Source organism: Micromys minutus (genome assembly GCF_963924665.1).
Source record: "Micromys minutus genome assembly, chromosome: 26".
Classification (NCBI taxonomy): Eukaryota; Metazoa; Chordata; class Mammalia; order Rodentia; family Muridae; genus Micromys; species Micromys minutus.
The window spans coordinates 27,079,757-27,098,385 of NC_137961.1; the positions used below are offsets into that span (position 1 = coordinate 27,079,757).

General features: G+C 40.7%; 1 protein-coding gene and 1 pseudogene across 6 annotated transcripts in view; one reads left to right on the forward strand and one right to left on the reverse strand.

Annotated features, from left to right (window-relative positions):
* KLHL32 (kelch like family member 32) overlaps positions 1-18,629 on the reverse strand; it is a gene marked incomplete at its 3' end in the record, with an annotated part of 175,979 nt that overhangs the window by 99,458 nt on the left and 57,892 nt on the right. The gene's annotated exons all lie outside the window — the stretch shown is intronic.
* Positions 685-11,281, forward strand: LOC308437379 (homeobox protein Rhox5-like; annotated as a pseudogene). The gene is made up of 3 exons: positions 685-713; positions 4,181-4,315; positions 10,644-11,281. The product of its transcript is annotated as a homeobox protein Rhox5-like (transcript).

An 18,629-nucleotide genomic window follows, 5' to 3' on the forward strand; every position in this document is an offset into this window, starting at 1 on the left:
GGTGTTATGTCCGCAATAAATGTGTGATTAAATTCTGCACTGAACCCTTCTGGACCTGGGATTCTTTTGGTTGGGAGGCTTTTGATGACTTCTTCTATTTCTTTAGGTGTTATGGCATTATTTAGATGGTTTACCTGGTCCTGGTTTAACTTTAGTATCTTGTATCTGTCTAGGAATTCATCCATTTCCTCCAGATTTTCCAACTTTGTGGAGTATAAGTTTTTGTAGTAGGATCTGATGATTTCTTGAATTTCCTCAATTATAAGATTTTTTAAAAAGAAACTTTAGCATAGAAATTTCCCCAAGTTCTTTAGAAGGGTGCCAGAGAGTACTCTGCCAGGAAAACTGGCCTTCACTTAATAGAAACAAGTAGCAGGTGTAGGCATTACTATGCAGCACCTTCGCAGTTAAGCCCTGATACCATTTTGTGTCTATGTCTCTGCTGCACTTGTGCAAAAATAAGCTAAAGTTCAACTCGCTGTGCCTTACATTATACTGAATCTGGGATCTTCTTAAACAACTGGCCAATAAAACTCTTCAAAACAGGGCCTCAAACACTTTATAGTACACAACTTTCTAGTTTGTTCCCCCTTTGCTGTGATAAAACACTAGCCAAAACCAACTTCAGATCCTCCAGAAACTATAGGCATCCACATTTAGTCTGGCATTCTAACAGACTGCACGATGTTTGAGATCAACCTACATGAAGGGAGGTAAGTCCCCGGAGGGCTGGGAGCATGCCCTTAGAATGGGCCTGATCTATGTGCCTGGACATATCTACAGTGTTTAGCAGTCTAGAGGAGTTTGCCACAGACAAAATCACACAGATGTGAACAACACAAAGTGATAGAGAAAAATGCAAGAAAGGTAAGACCAAGTGTCATGGAATCCTGTAGCAGAGGAAAAAACTTTTGAAAAGGCCAACATGAGCTTCTCAGTGATGTTCACCTGTTCCAGTTGGGACAGAGCTGAGGCTCCTTCAGATTTCTAAGAAGGGTTTGAGGCCATCAGGAGTCTGTATAGGTGGAGCCAAATGTCATATGGACAATTTATAATTCTCTCTCCACTATCCACCCACACTTGACCTCCACCTAGAATACGGAGAAGCTACTTGGCTGTGAGAAACCAGTGCTATCGGGGGTAAATGACAACCCTATAACTTGAGTCAAGCTCAAGGACTGTCCTCATAAGCAGTGTCACTGGAACAAAGATGCTCTATGATCCCTGTTCCCAAATGCTAAGACGCCTCTCTTATTTTGGCTAACGAGGTAAGACTTACTCAGTGGCTGTGAGCCAGGTGACACTGGGTTGTGGAGACCTGAAGAAGCCCTGAGTAAGTGTGGAAAGAGTTAATAAAGTCCTGAGTGAATGTGTGTTTTTAATGTGGGCATGGTCTTGTTAAGGACCCCAGTGTTTCAGCCCCACAAGAGTGCCACAATCTTCCATAGGGCTTGAGATCAGAGGGATGGGAAAACCTTCTTCTAGTCTCAGTGAAAATGTTGGCAGTATGAGCAAAACCTGGTGACTATAGCTTCCTTCAGTCAGATGATTAAAACTTGACTCCTCACCCACAGAATCTCCTTACCTAGACTAGCTAACCCCTCCTCTTGCGCTGTCCCTGGTAAAAGTGTTAAAGTTCCTAGGTTCTGTTGCATAGTAGGTGTGCTCTACCAGAGCAGGCACATTCTTCCCAGTCCCTGCTTTTCTGTAGGTGTTTCTGCTCTTCTTTCCTTCTTTGCTCTAGCCCAGTATCCAGGACAAAGCCCCATGGGTTGTAGTGCTGTACGGGAAATGTGACAAAACCCTAGAGTTTAAATCCACAAGTTAACTAGAAGGTGACAGATTCCTAAACATTTTGACATGAGAACTCGGCAATAAAGAGGAGCAACTGCCATCCTGACAGAAAGGGTTCTGGAATGCCTCTTCTCATTTGGTCAACGACTTGAGTGGAGTTGGTTGTACAGATTTAACTTAAACCATCTACAAGGGAAGGCTCATGCACCTGCCCTTACAGCATCTTTAGGCAGAAGACAGAGCTACAAAGTTGTAAAAAAGGAATAAGATGGGACTTGTTACAATTCTGCACAGGGCCTTGCTTGGAGCATCTAATAGGTGCTGGGAAAGCCAGTCATGCCTGACAATTCTAAGCAGGGGTAGCACACAAACTCCATGTGGTTCAATCATTCATCTCCCTCCTCCCAGCCTTGATCCTGGATTAGCTTTGGGTAAAAAAATGTCTTTGCACGCCTATGGGAAGTTTCAGTACAGCCTTCTCTCTGTCTGTGAATAACTGAGTTGGTACCTTCAAAACATGTGTAACTTTAGTTCTAGAAGGAATGACCTCCTTGCTTGTTTAGGAAGGTATTAGTTTGCCGTCTTTTGATGTCGTGAACACAGCAGGCTAGAGGTGTGATAACATTAAGCCCAGACAACTAAGGTTTGCAAGTGCATCTATGAAAATAATCACCTTTTGAGCACAAGGACTACTGAAATTTCAGTTAGATGTGGTCTAACATCAGAATATGTAAGGACAGTTCCTCTTGAAAAATTTGAAACTCATTGTCATCGAAAACTGTCAACTTAACACAATCTGAACTTAGAAGGCACCAGGTAAACTTAACAAAACCAGCATACATCAGTCTACTAGTCAGGTAGTGAACGCATACAAAGCGTTTTTGCATGAAGCATTTCTATGTACAAAAAGTCATATAGGCGGGACATAAAACAAAATGTACTTTTTGGCTTTAATATTGTTTTACTAAAGGTTGTTTATCCACAAGGTGGCACCCTTGTTTAAAGCAAAATGATTCTCTGTTCCTTGTGACCTCTGTCAGACATACTGGAGCTTTAACTGCAATTGGAATGAGGAATAAGAAAACCTAAGGACTTACTTTCCAAGTGAGTCTCACTGGTTTATGGGTCCTGACAACACGATCTGCCCCATAAGAAGGTCTGTAGGTGCAACAGGCAATGCATGTGTGTCGTGCTGTGTTGGAACAAACAGAAGAGTGAACAGGGCAAGTACTGGAGCTCAGTGTTTAAGTGAAGCAAGAAAAGCCCAATGCCATTGGAGTGGTGTGGCATTTCAGTGCACATGTGATCCTGGAGGAGCTATTGGCTGGGAGTGGCAGGTTTAATTAAAAAACCCTGCAGATGAATATGAAAAAATGTGGTCTTTCCATAGCTTAAAGAAAGTTCCATTTCTTATAGCCCCTTCTTCATTAGAATTATCCCGGCAATTCAAGGCCTTGAGATTAATAGGATTGTCAGCTAGTCATTTCCAACATGGTTTTCTTCATTATGTTTAAATTAATAAGATGCATTATTGAACAGAATGTAAAGATAAATTATACATACTTACATCACCTTTACAAATGTGGCTAATTATTTGAAAAAGCAGAATACATTTTTGATGGTTTCTAACTGTAAGGGAAAGAAGCAGTTGTAGCAAATTAAAGTATAATGAAACATGAAGGTCATTATAGGTTAGAAGAAAAGCGAGATTAATTATTAAGACCTACTTAATAACCAGTATCTTTTCAAATACAGTGAAGATGGTACATTCCATCCCTCAGAGCTTTATCACGGAACCCGGATTCTCCATAATATAGCCAGCTCCGTAACACAGGGGCGGATTCTCCGTAACAGGGCCAGCTTCATAATAGAGGCAAATTCTCCACAACGTGAAAGCAAAACCAGAGAGAAAACCCTGACTTTCAACTACTGGCATGTAAAGATTGGCGGTCTCTTAATGAATAGGGTTGATGCCAATTTTCTTTCCTTCTTTTTCCCAAAGGAATTGCTTTTATTTTATTTTTTGTGTACAGATCTTTTGCCTGCATGTGTGTCTGCTGACAGTGTGTGTGCAGTGCTGCAGAGGCCAGAAGAGGGCATTGTTCATTCTCTAATGGTAGTTTGCCCCCATCCGAGCGTTGAAAACCAAACCTTGGTCCTCTGGCAAGAAGCCAGTGCTCCTAACTGCAGAATCATCTCTCCAGCCCCCTTGGCACCGATTTTCAAGTGTAGGGGTGACTTAATGACACTGATGAGTACTGAATGGAGGGAGAAGACAGAGCTGAATGCAATTATTAAGTCCGTGGTGTGACTAATGTAAAGACAGCACTGCACACAGAGCACTGCTGAGGGAGCTCGGGATTGAAGCTGTCTAATTTCATTGCAGATGTCGGAGAAATGAGCCCCAGTGTGCAAACGGATCATCCACATACAATCCTGTCCTCGTTTGGGAAATTCCTTGTGTGAGCTTTGTAAAGGATGAGGATAAAAACACATCTTTTGAGTTTGCCAAGGAAGTAAGGTAAGCCACTGACATTTTGTTCTCAGCATCATCTCATAAAGAAATATACAATCAGAGTTTGTGGATGGGGGGCAGGGAATGTGGAACCTACATAAAGTGCTTAGAAAAATGACTGGCCTAGCTTATAGAGTAAAAATGTTTCTATTATTAACTTCATGAAAAGTAAATGTAACTTTTTGGAGTGTTTCCACACTATCTACTATCCTAAAGATACAGTGTGGACATTTCATTCCTGCCATCTCCCCTTCTCAGAGTATCATTTTCTACTTCTTCCCTTTGCAAGTGGATTGCACCACCATATGAAAACGGGGAAGCTAAAGGCAAAGCAACCCACCCATTCAACAGCTCATCTTTTCTATTTCCAGAATTGTAGGCATCTTTCTAGACTCTGTGGAGATACCCACCGCTACCCAAATATACACCCTTGTTACCGTGGTTCTTAGAGTTTAGTTGTTACTAGAGTAAAACCCAGGACATAATGGTTTGGAAGGTCAAAAGTTGAGTTTTGAGGTCTGTGAGGTCTGTGATGTGCCATCTATATAAACAACCAGGAATCAAAAACATGTGCACCCAGGTGGCAAAAGACAACCACATCTTTCTAGTCACATGTATTTCTATAGCTTATGGGTGAAGTGTTAATATTTCTTCTTATATTTAATTACTGGGTTATTTTTAAAGCAGTTATGCCTGTAGAAAATTTATCAAAAATGGAGTTCTTGGGCTGGTAAGAACACTGACTGCTCTTCCAAAGGTCCTGAATTCAATTCCCAGCAACCACATGGTGGCTCACAACCATCTGTAATGGAATCCAATGCCCTCTTCTGGTATGTCTGAAGACAGCTACAGTGTATTCATATACATCAAATAAATAAATAAATCTTAAAAAAATAGAATTCTCATATACATCCTTTTTCTACACATGTATAACATTCCCATATCAACATTTCCCACAGAATGGCACACTTACCATAACCTATAGAACCATATTGAACATATATATATATATATATATATATATATATATATATATATATATACACATATATATATATATAAAATATCTCTCTTTATATAGAGGAGATATAGGGAGGGAGAGGGGGGACAGAGAGGAAGAGAGAGAGAGAGAGAGAGTGAGAGAGAGAGAGTGAGAGAGAGAGAGAGAGAGAGAGAGAGAGAGAGAGAGAGAGAGAGAGAATGATGAATGAATGAATGAATGAATGGGCAGGAAGATAATGTCTTGTCTTATTTTTTTAATAATCTGCCAACTTCTCTTCTTCAGGGATGCTGCCACTTTGACTTCTCACCAGCCACGAATGAGTTTCTGCACTCTCCGTCCTCGTAAGCTTTTAGTGTTGTCAGGCTTTGCATGTGGACACAGTGTGTTACGAGGTGTCAGACAGCTGTCAGCCCTTGTTTTGGTTTGCATTTGCCTAATGAAATACAGGACCATCTTCCCATGTGTTTATTCACCTCCTGCCTTCATTGGTAACACCTGAGGCCGCTGGAGTACTTCTTTTTGTACTACGGAACTTTTTTGAGTTGTTTGCATATTTCAAATGATATTCTATTATACTTTCATAAATATTTTCTCCAAACTGTAAATTATATTTTTATTCTCTTGATACTGTCTTTTGTAGAACAAAAAAAATGTTAAATTCCAGTGAAATACAGGTTATCAAAGACCACATTTTTGTGTCTTTAAAAACCTTTTGTCTGGGCTGCAGAGATGGCTCACTGTTTAGAAGTACTTCCACCATAATTCTGAGTCCAGCACTAATGTGAAAACCCTGGCCTCTTAGATCTGATATGTGCATGCTTGTGGCACTCTGTGTGCATGTGCGTGCACACACACACACACACACACACACACACACTAACAGAATCTGAAAATGTTTTTGTCATACATACAGTTACCTATAGAAAAATGTCACCTATATTATAAACAGGTCCTGAGAATTTTCTCCCCCCACTTCCTTTTTTTATTGGATATATTTTAATTATATTTCAAATGTTATCCCCTTTCCCAGTTTCTCCTCCACAAATCCCTCTATCCCCCTGCTTCTATAAGGCTGTTCCCCTGTCCACGCACCCACTCACCCCCTCCCATCTCCCTACCCTGACGTTCTCCTACACCGAGACATCAAGCACTGGCAGAACCAAGGGCTTTTTTTCCCCAGCAATACCCAACAAGACCATTTTTAGCTACATACGCAAGCTGGAGCCATGGGTCCTTCCATGTATACTCATTGGATAGTGGTTTAATCCCTAGGAGCTCTCGTGGGTTGATATTGTTGTTCTTTTGGGGTTGTAAACCCCTTCAGCTCCTTCAATTCTTTCTCTGTTTCCTCCATTGGGGACCCCGTTGTCAGTTCAATGGTTGGCTGTATTTGTCATGATCTGGCAGAGCCTCTCAGGAGACAGCTGTATCAGGCTTCTGTCAGCATAAACTTCTTAGCATCAGCCATTTTGTCTGGGTTTGGTGGCTGTACATGGGCTGGATCTCCATGTGGGGTAATCTCTGGATTGTCCTTGCTTCAGTCTCTGCTTCAAACTTTGTCTCAGTATTTCCTCCTGTGAATATTTTTGTTTCCCTTCTAAGAAGGAATGAAGCATCTGCAGTTTGGTCTATTTTTTTTTCTTGAGCTTTATGTGGTCTGTGACTCTATCTTGGGTAATCCAAGCTTTGGGGCTAATATTTATTTATTTATCCATTTATCAGTGAGTGTATAGCATATGTGTGTGTGTGTGTGTGTGTGTGTGTGTGTGTGTGTGTGTGTGTGTTTGTGTGGTGTGTGTCGTGTGTGTGTGTGTGTGTGTGTGTGTTTTGTGATTGAGTTACCTCACTCAGGATGATATTTTCTCATTCCATTCATTTGCCTAAGAATTTCATAAAATCATTGTTTCTAAGAGCTGAGTAGTACTCCATTGTGTAAATTTACCATATTTTCTGTATTCATTCCTCTGCTGAAGAAAATCTGGGTTCTTTCCAGATTCTGGATATTAAAAATAAGACTGCTATGAAGATAGTAGAACCTGTGTCCTTGGTATATGTTGAAGCATCTTTTGGGTATATACCCAGGAGTGGTCCTGCTATTTTTTGTTGTTAGAGGTGGAGTTATGTTTATGTTAGTTGGGTTAGTTGAAAGAAGATTACTTTCTTGCTTTTCTAGGGTATGGTTTTTTAGGCTTGTGCCTTATATTTGTGGAGACCCATGCACAGACTTGATTGCAGGTGGATGTCCAGTTGAGCCAGCATCATTACTGAAACAGATATTCCCTCTACTGCACTTTATTTCTTCCCCCACTGATGATCCATCAGTTTTGTTGATGTGGTCTGTTTCAGAATAGAGATTCTGTCCCACTGATCAACTGTACGGTCTTGTCCACACAGTGGAGAATTGTCAGTGGTCCAACTGTGTTCTCCTTCAGTACCATTTTGGCAATTATTGGTCTTTTGCTACTTCATCTGAGTATTGTAGTCAGTTTGTTTAGCTCCTTTAAATATCCTTCTGAAATTTAGTTTGTATGCATTGAATCTGTAATCAAGTTGTAAAGAGCTGCTTTTTTGACAAAAGCTAGTCTCCTTTTCTCTGAACAGAGACCTTCTTAACCTCTTTCACGAGAGTTTTGAAGTTGAAATTGTATAGACCTTGTACACTTGATGCCCATGTATTTCACTGTTGAGAGTATTAGATTTTAAGAATAATTTTATTATTTTAAAATAATCAAAACACCACCAATGTTGGGAAATATATTGTGATATGTGAAATTAAAATTTCAGTGCAAAGGGATTTGATCTGTCTCTGGCAGTTTGTGAGTTACAACAGGAGGCTCAAAGTAGCGATGGCATGGCTTGTGAAACCCAATCTGCATTATCTGCCCTCTTACAGAAAATATTTGCTGATATTTGTTGTAAAGGAAGTTTGAGGGCTGTATCAGTAGCACAATATTGTAGTAAGTAAAGAAGGTCTGCATGATATTAGCAAGGAAGCTAGCTAGCGTATGCAGGCCAGTTTGGATGCTTGAGGGATCCAACGTGAGAGAGAAGGAGAAAACAAAGACCTATAAAAAATTGAGATATGGGTCTGGGATGGTTGGAATCATGAGCCAAGCATGTGTTCTGAAAGCCCAGAGAGAAAGGCTTTGGTGGAGACTGTTCAGCTGTCCTCCCTGTAGCTGAGATGCTGTAAGAGATACCATTTGGCTTGGATTTGCCAATGTCTGTGTCTATTTAGAATGGTTTCTCAAGCTGGGGGTATGGTGGTATGTGAGACTTTGGGCCTGGGCCCCACACAGAGACCCCTGGTCAGGGACAGGAGTGGCTTCCGCTGCCTCTGCTGCTGGATCCAGCTAGGCATATGGGTTCAGGCGAAGAGGGGAAGTCTCAGGCAGGGAAACCAGTTCTGTCTCGGTTTCTGCTGCTGCCGAAGTGCCAAACTAGGCTGAATTGAGCCAGTGAGAGGCTCCGGAGCAGGGTTCAGGATGCTTCGGGAGAGGGAACCTCTTCCCAAACGGTGGTGTTTACAGCTCTTATGACAGAAGCTCTCAGATGACGGAATGATTCTTGCACACCTTTACTTTTGAACATATATATATATATATATATATATATATATATATATATATATATATATATATATATATATACACACACACACACACACACACACACAGTGTTTGAGATGCTTCAGAGTCTGACAACAGATGTTCATATTGGCTTGGCCTGAGGGCTTGGAAAAACCTTTTCTACATATTTGTGGGTGGTCCTGCTTCTGTCCTGAGTGTGGTCACATCCTCACCTGCAGAGGAGGGACTTTGTGGAGTGACCAACATCACTTTACAGGGGGCTGTCTGGTGCTTATGGCTGAGTAAAGGGGCCTGACTTCTCAGGAGACTGGGAAGCTTCCTACTGTCCCTTAGGGTCCTCTGGAGCTTCACTTATCTTCACCAAGAATCAGGGTATCCTTCACCACCCGGCAATTGCCCCACACTGGTGCACACCTTTAATCTCAGCACTCTAAAGGCAAAGGCAGGTGGATCTCTGAGTTTAAAGCCTGTCTGATGTCCTATGAAGAGAAGCCCTGTTTCAAAAAGGAACAGTTTTCCTAAAATGCAAAAGATAGAAACCTTCAGATTTGAGGAGTAGAAAGATGTGTAAAATTGAGAGAAGATGGGTTGGTGTGATACACTTTGCAAATGAAAAGGTTTTTGTTTTCCTTTTAAAAGATTGAGTAATACAGTGTATCTGTGTGCTGTGGGATAATGCAGTAGAGAAAAAAGAAACTGAGAACCAAGAAACAGCTTCAAAGATCGTGGGGAGGAGGGCTGAATTAAAGACTGCAAACCTATGGTGAACCATCAGCCCCTCACATTCAGGCATGCACACCTTCCATAGGGAAAGATGGAAACACACAATAGAAACAGACAGAAAGATGTGTAAGGACACCATGACAGAAAGATGCAGCCTTCTCCGCCTAATCCCCACAGGAAGTGAATTGCCTCCAGGAAGGTAGTTGGAGGCAGTCTGAAGAGACAGAAGAAGTGAGAAAGTTGTTATGGAGTGAGGCTGAACAGGCTGTGGGTTTAGATTGCGGATCTGAGGTTGTGACCTTCTGCAACAGTCAGCAAGAGGTGATTCTCACCCCTGGATTCCGGCAGGACTCCTCAGATGGTGCTACAAGTGGGAATCAAGGCTGCTTCTCTCTCAAGTCGGTGTCTGGTTCATGTGATGCCAAAATTCTGACACACAGGCTCCTTGGAAGCTGGTCCTATTCAACTGCCATAGAAAATAACTACCCGCCAGACAAGCAAAATTAGTATTTTAAACTGTGTTCAGAAAACCACTATAACTCAATATGATGATATAACTCAAGTGATTACTCAGTCTCTCATCTGAAATTGTACAGTTTGGGGATGTGAAACTCCCATGGTTTTATTATTATTATTATTATTATTATTACTATTATTATCATTATTATAATTATTAATATGACACCCAATTCGAATTACCACTTCTATCCTATTTCTTTAAAAATGCAATCACACATCGATCTGTTGATGCCACTCACTGTGTGATATCTCTTTAAGAAAGCATTCAGTGTAATTTTCCCCTTCAGAGTCCCCCTAGTACTCAGTAAGTCCTCAACACACAGTAAGACATCATTAAGTATTTGCTAAGTTAATGAATTTCATTGGAGAGCAAAATATTAAGAGATGGTTCTTATGACTTACAAAGAATATAAAAGGCAAGGAGAAGACAAAGTTCACCATACTTCGGAGAGAGTTAAGACAAACAGCCATCCTTCAAGATCACCTCCCGTATTCCTAGTTGCACAAGAGGAAACAAAGGGAAACATCCAGCTGTGGTGGCTCAAAGTTCCAGCCACGATGTCACCAAGTTACTCTCCCTGGGAGTCAAGAAGACTCGGAAGAACAGCATGACGTGAAAGCGGAGGCTTTCTCTGAGGCAAGAGAGGGGAGAGAGGTGCACAGGGCCAGGCTGGAGTGGGAGCAGTGGGGACAGAAGGTGAAGGAGAAGAATTCAATGGAGAAGGCCACTTTGGTCCTGGTGCTCCAGGTCCTGTGGGTGATGGGGACAAGGATGGTGGCACGAGGGCTGGTGACACAGAGCAGGAGCAGAATGAGCCAGTTGCTGAGGGCACTGGGAGCCAGAGAATGTGAAGCCTGGGTGAGCAGATGCCCCTCCTCTGCCCTAGTTGAACCTGTCAGCGGCTGGAGGAATTGCAGTCCATTTTGCAAAGCAGCGATCCCTCCAGTGGCCCAACAAGAGAGGATCTTGACAGATGGATGGATCTCAGTGTGTCCAGGGTGCAGAATTGGTTTAAGATTGGGAGGGCTGCATACAGAAGAAATAGCAGAACACCAGTCCCTGAACATTTCAGAGCATCGGTGGACTGCCCCATTTGTCTTGGAGCGAGATGTCCTTTTGCAACACCAAGATATTGACCACATATGCCGGCCATGACAACTCTTGCTCCTCGACAATTCTGTCAGCAATAAAGAAGTGAATTCTCATCAATAAATAAATAAATAAATAAATAAATAAATAAATAAATAAAGATTCAGATATTAATGTAGCACATTCAAGTTATTTTCTTCATTTGAATGTTCTTAATGACATTTTGCTCAAATAGAATACTTGCAAAATAAATCTTTTGACAAGCTCTATTTGAGGACTATGGATACAGCTTACTGGAAAAGTATTTAACTAGCATGTGCAAAGTCCTGTGTTTGAACTTAGTAGCTAAAAATAGCTCGGCACCTATGCACTATGCTATTCATCAGAAAAAAATATTGGTATCATTTTGTCTAAAAAAAATTAGAATTATAGAACACAAATACTGACTATCTTGTAAAAATACTAAATCTCCAGCAGAGGGCTCACGGACTCCATTTTTAGGGAGAAGTTTCTGAACTCATTATCAAACAAGTAGCCTTCTTTGGAAAAACTGAGGAGCAGTTCTAGGAGCTATGTTCTCCTTCGGGTCAAGTCATCACACATCTCTAAGTCCTCTTAAAAAGGACCCGGATGGAAAGAAATGGGACTGCAGTAAAGCATCTTTCTCCCCATGCCTGGCCGGCACTTGTAGATTAGTATACCCGACCAATTCCAAGAAAGACAGTTGAGGAAACAACAGCATAAGTGTTGTGTTTGTTTTCATTGATTCATTCACTTGTACTGCAAGGCAGCAGGTCACTGTGAAGTTCAGGCTGCCCTCAAGTGAACTGATCTTGAAGTTGTGATTCTCTTTCCTCACCTCCCGGGAGCTGATAATACAGCCAAGCACAATCATAACCCAGTTTATGTAACTATTTAAATATTAGGAACATAAAAGTCAGAGAAGACAGGAAATTAAAAGCAATCTACCTGAGTGAGGTAACACAGTCACAGAAGAACAGACATAATATGCAGTCACTGATAATTGGATAATTTCAGAGCCCCAGAAAGCTTTGAATACCCAACAAACAACTCACAGACCATATGAAGCTCAAAAAGAAGGAAGGGCAAAATGTGGAACCCTCGGTCCTTCTTAGAAAAAAAAAGTGTATAGCACGCTCTCAGAGTGGGGCACACCTAGACCTTAAGTCATTAATAATTCAAGAGCTAAAAATTCAGCCTTGTGGCAATCCTTGGTATTTAAAAATCATCACATTTAATCTTTACACACCAAGAAAACTTTGACTATTTCCATGTTACATTTTGTTTTACGTATACTTTATGCTCATTGTAACAAGTAAGATTTCAATGCACGCTATCAAACCTTTAAAAAAAAATCAAGTACTGACAAAAAATATATTTATATAGTTTTATGCAAAAATGCTTTTAAAATCTGTACACTAATCTCTGGTTTTGAAAATAAAGTTGTTTAATTTTAAAAAAAGCAATCTAAGGTCAGGGAAGAATGTAAATAATGTAATAAATAATCGATCACACACAATGTCCATGTTCATTCTATCACCAGTAAGCCCCAAAACTGAAGCAGAGGACTGAAGAGAGGATCAGTGAATAAAGTGATTTCTGAAGCAACCCGAGGGCCTCAGCTCAGATCCCACACCCCTGTGTATAAGATGGTGTGACCATGTGCGTATGACCCAGTGACGCCTTCCCCACCCCTCAAGAGAAGAGAGAGATCGCTGGAGAGAAAGTTTGGGTAATTGGTGAGCTCCAGGTTCATTGGGAGATGTTTAAAAAGCAAACTTTTATGGATAATGATAGGAGAAGAAACTGTCCTCCATAGGTTCAGACACATGCATCCACCACATATCCATGTACACGAGAAAACAGAAATAAGAGGTGAAATCACTAAAGTAATTCTAATTCTCACAGACCCAGAGATCTACAGCAACTTTTCCTACAGATATTAAGGTCTAGGATATTTTTCATGGTAATACTTTAAATAACGCCAGAAGGAAAAAGGAGAAAACTGTTGAAAACCCAAGCATTGCTTTGTGATGTTACGGTTGATCTCAGTATAAAATCTAAAATACAACCAGTGTCTCTTAAAGATGTCAGTGTCTCCATCTTGGCGACAAGTGGGAAACTCACATGGACATCTCCAGTCATCCGGAAAGAAGGCCAGATGTCAGGCAATGTAGAGAGCAGTCATCAAGAATTTCCCTACAGCTGTAAGCTCATAGGCCCTGCAGAAATGCACATGTAAGGTTTCTACTTTTAAAGATGAAAATTCAAAAGTTAACTGTCTCACGGTAAACACACTTTTACTGTTTTTCTGTGTGACAATGCGTTCGGGTTTTCCGAGCTTCCATGGTAAAAGATGAGCAGAGGTCCCTTAATGTATTTTTCTTGGAATTACTGAGTACTTTATGACAGTGCAGTGCCAAGAATATGGTGTGTTGTCAGTAAAACATTCATGATTAAGTCAACAGTCCCAGACACATACATGTAGACAAGTGAGTATTTCTCATTTCTGACAATAATCACACTGCAGTATAGATGTATTGACATGATTTTAAATATAAAATTATCTCCCTGTGTTCCTTCTTTACATGTGCTCATGTCATTTTATCAGGATGTAGAGTGACGTATGTAGGTCGGTGAAAAAGTAGCCACATCCTGTAGCCAGGCAGAACCCCCACTGGAGTGATGAGGACATCAACCCACCCAAAAACCCAAAATGTGTCCTAACTACAAGAAATACAAGGGCAAAAATGGAGCACAGGTTGAGAGAATGGCCAGCCATTAACTGGCCTAACTTGAGACATATCGCATAGGCAAGAACTAATCCCTGATACTATTAATGATGCTCTGGTACGCTTGCAGACAGGAACATACCATAACTGTCTTCTGAGAGGCTCCACTCAGCAGCTGACAAAAATGTATATAGAGGCCCACAGCCAAACTTGGGATGGAGCTAGGAAGTCTTATGGAAGAACTGGGGGAAGGATCAAGAAACCCCAAACAGGATAGGAACTCCACAGGGAGGCCAACAGAGTCAACCAACCTGGATGCATGGGGGGCTCTCAGAGACTGAACCATCAACCAAAGAGCATACACAGGCTGGACCTAGGTCCCTACAGGCTGCACATATGTGGCAAATGTGCAGCTTGGTCTTTATCCCAAAAGCTGCTGCCTATCTGTGGATCCTGTTCCCCTAACTAGGACGCCGTGTCGGGCCTCACCTAGCCCTGCTGAGACTTGATGCAGCAGTTTGGGGAGGTACTTAGGGAAACCTCCATCTTCTGGGTGGAGAAGGAGAGAGGAATGGAGGGAAGGACTGTGTGAGGGGCGTCTGGGAGGAAGTAAGAGGTAGCCATAAGAATATATCATGAATAAATTAATGGAAAAATAAACAAAAGAGTTTTATTTCAAGTTAGTAAAGACCTTTTCATGTTAAAATCTGATAGATGAGGCTGGGAATTGAAAATCTGAAAACAAAGACCACATTTTTCTCTTAAGAAACTTCCTGTTTATATCTTTCTCCTCATGAACATTTCAATAGAACTATATAACCACAGGCTAGATGGCACTCATCTTTTGTTCGTGAACAAAGAAAAATTCAGGTACTTTAATAAGCTGACATCTCTTAGAATAACAAAGGTGCTACCAACATAAGCCATGAAATAAATGGCTAACTCTCCACTCAGGTAATTTCAGCAAACAACCTGGGAACAGCCACGACTCAGAAATTCCAATGATCAAGAAAGATCATTGTTTAGAAATACTTCAAATAGGGGTTCTATCTACCCTCTGCAGTACAATTGTGTACTTAAGACATACAAGACAATAGAACTTCCTGCTGAAACAGTCAAGGGGAATAAGTGTCCTGAAGTACAAACCCACCCCAACTAAGCAGGTGTGTTTATCTACTTTTATGAGTTGCTGGATGCCAAAATATTTCCATGCATGATGATGCTATCAAGAAAAAACAATGGTCGCTTTCTATCCTACTACTGACAATAAACCACCAAGAGCAAGAGGAATACTTACCCTCTGTTTCCCTGTGCTGGCAGAGGGGACAGGAGCTACAGAGAGCTGCAAGCACCGTGAAGAGAAAAGGCAACAACCCTGGATTATGTAATGAAGGAGGGTTAGAAACACCCTGGGCCATACCCATACTGCTCATTAAATATCGTCTGAGATGCTGGGAGCCTCTCATTTCCAGTAGTGGGTGTTCAGCATCAGAGCTCGAGCACCTTGGCTTCCAATGGGCTCTTGAAGCTGACTGAGGCTAAGAAGGAATACAGATACCTTGGACATATCCAGTCTCATTTTGTTTTCATTAAATGACTTGAGTTAACTGTAGGTTCATGTTAAGGCAATATATGATTGGACAGTGGAGAGGTAGGCGGGGAAAGAGGCTGGAGGAGTGGAAGAGAGAGAGGTGGGAGGCAGAGATTTCTGGAAGCAACATGGAAGCCTATGTGTATGGTTTTTTTGGCGCATCTCTAACTTGATGAGATTGTTATGATTACTTCTAAGGGTCTCAATGGGTCTAATTTGTCTCATATAGATGGGCAGTTTATATCTTTGTCAACTAGTTGTAAGCTTATTGTGGATTTGTGGATTGAGGACTTAACATATAAATCTTTTTGATAAGTTAATGGATGTAAGTCATGATTGTACGGTGTGGTGAAGGAAAGAAACACGTGAGGGCAGTTGTATCCACCCTAGACAGAAGCAACAGGGGTGGTGGCATGAACTACACCTGAGTTCTTAGAGGCAGCATGAAGCCACTGAGTTAATGATCTCAGCAGTGCCAGATGGCCCCCATGGGAGCTGGCACTAGTGTGGGATAAGAGGTTTCCACTTTTTAATATTTCTTAATATCTGTGCTGAAAACATGACCATCTCTCAAGGGATTTCTGATGCTTAACTGCTGGAAGACTCTGAGCCCTGCACACCCTTCTTCCTTGTGTCCTCACAATGGGGCAAAATAAAAGAAAGCTATGCACAAGCCTTTGTCTACACGAAGGCCCCTCAGCTCAGTCTATATCTTATCTCAAACAAAGACAATGCTCCCCAAAGTCAGTTTTGTGCCTCCTTCAATAAGTCTCATGAACTGTACACTTTTCAACAACAAGGCCTTCTGTGCATTATTGTATGGGGGGGTGAGGATAAATCATGTTTTATTTGAATGGCTCTAAGATGACGTTTGAATTTAAATCATCCTATTCCTACTTCACCCCAATCTTCCTTGCCCTTTGCTCCCTCAGCCCACTTCATCCTTCTGTTCTGGTTTCCCTTCCTCTCTTTATAACACCACATTCTGTTACCCCTTCCTTGAGAGATTCCCCTACTCCTCTTCTAGTCCCTACCTAGCCACCTAATCTCGTGGATATTCTAAATGAAGCACACACACATAAAATAGAAAAGCTAACACCCACATGTAAGAGAAAAATATGCAATTTGTCTTTTGGGGTCTGAGTTACCTCATTCAGGATAATTTTTTTCTAGTTCTGTCCATTTCCTGCAGATTTCACTTTTCTTAACAGTGGAATAATACTCTGTCATGTGGATGTGCCCCGTTTCATTATCTATTCGTCAACTGATAGACATGTAGGCTCTTTGCAACTTCTAGATAGTATGACAGAACAGCAACATCCATGATGCAAACCTATCTCTCTAGTAAGATACAGAGTGATTTGGGCACATGCCCAAGAAAGATATAGCAGGGTATCATGGTAGATTTATTTTAAGCTTTTGGATGCCCCTTCACAGTGATTTCAAAAGTGGCTGTACTGATCTCTACCACCAGCAGTACTGAGTGTGTCCCATTCTCCTGTATCTGCCCACACTAGCATCTGCTGTCATTTGATTGATATTGATCATTCTGAGTAAGATAAAGACTAAAAGTAGGTTTAATTTACATCATCCTAAAGGCTAAGGATCACGAACACTTTAAAAGTGTCTCTCAGCCATTTGTGTTTCATTTTTTTTAAAAAACTGTTTAGCTTCCTTGATATTCAGGGTTTTTAAAAGTCCTTTATACGTTGGATACTAACCCTCTATCGGATTAATAACTGGTACAAAAGATGTTTCCTATCCTGTAGGCTTGAATGGTGGTGTGTCCTTTGCTGTGCAGGAACATTTAGCTTCATAAAACCTCACTTATTAATTAACTGTAAGTCTTAACACTTGAGCCTTCAGGGTCCTGTTCAAAACTTCCTTTCCCATGCCAATGAATTATAGCATATTTTCTACTTCCTCATCTGCAAGATTAAGGATATCAGGTCCTATGTCGAGTTCCCTGACTCATTTGAGGTTGAATTTTATGCAGTTTTAAAAATACTAATATATTTTTATTGCCAATATGAAGCTATCAAGTTTAACCAGAACACTTGCTAAAGATATTTTCTTTTCTACAGTATGTGGTTTTTGCTTCTTTGTGAAAACAAAAACAAAAACAAAACAAAACAAAAAATCCTGGTATTTGTAGATGTGCAAGGGAGCTACCATAAAACGGGGCTATTTCTTTTTGAGATATTGGCCAATGAAGTTTCAGAGATTCCCCAAACATTTCAAGCTATTAGCAATGTAACTAGTAGTTCTCCACCACTTAATGGTAATATAATACTGCTAAATATATATATATATATATACACATACATATATAAGTATATTTATGTATATATATATATGTATACTCATCCCTATATATGAGTCAGCCTCATCACATGAATGATAATCTTTTCCACAACTTGACCTCTAGTGCATTATTGTTATTATAAACATGATTTATATGTATATACATGTGAGTGTGTGTGTGTATGTGTGTGTGTGTGTGTGTGTGTGTGTGTGTGTACCACTGGCTAGAACTCATAGTGCTGGAAGGTGCTATATATGTTACTACAAAAGAAAATTATCAGTCAGACCCAGCTACAGACCCTTCGAATTACAATAACTACCCAACTTATATATGTAAGATATACCCGCTTATATAATGAACAGAACAATAAAATGACTTCTGGTGACATATTTCTATACTCAAAGATCAATCAATACACTGCTCAACCCTCATCAAAGAATGAATATAGAAAACTAACTATTGGATAGTATGCTGAAAATAAGAAACTTTGAAATGCTCATCCCTAAATATCACAACCTTTCTGTAAAATCCCAGGAATCAATGCAGAAGAGATGTCAGAAAAATTTTAGGAGCCAGAGGTAGTGGACAACTTTGATAAATAACATTTAAGGGTACAACAGGACAGAAACACAAAATTCATATATAGACCAACAAATGTTTGACAGCATGCATAGTGTCTTTATATAACCTCAGCCTAAACAAAATTCTATCACGGAGTCGGGAAGTGGACACAAAGCCCTACCACT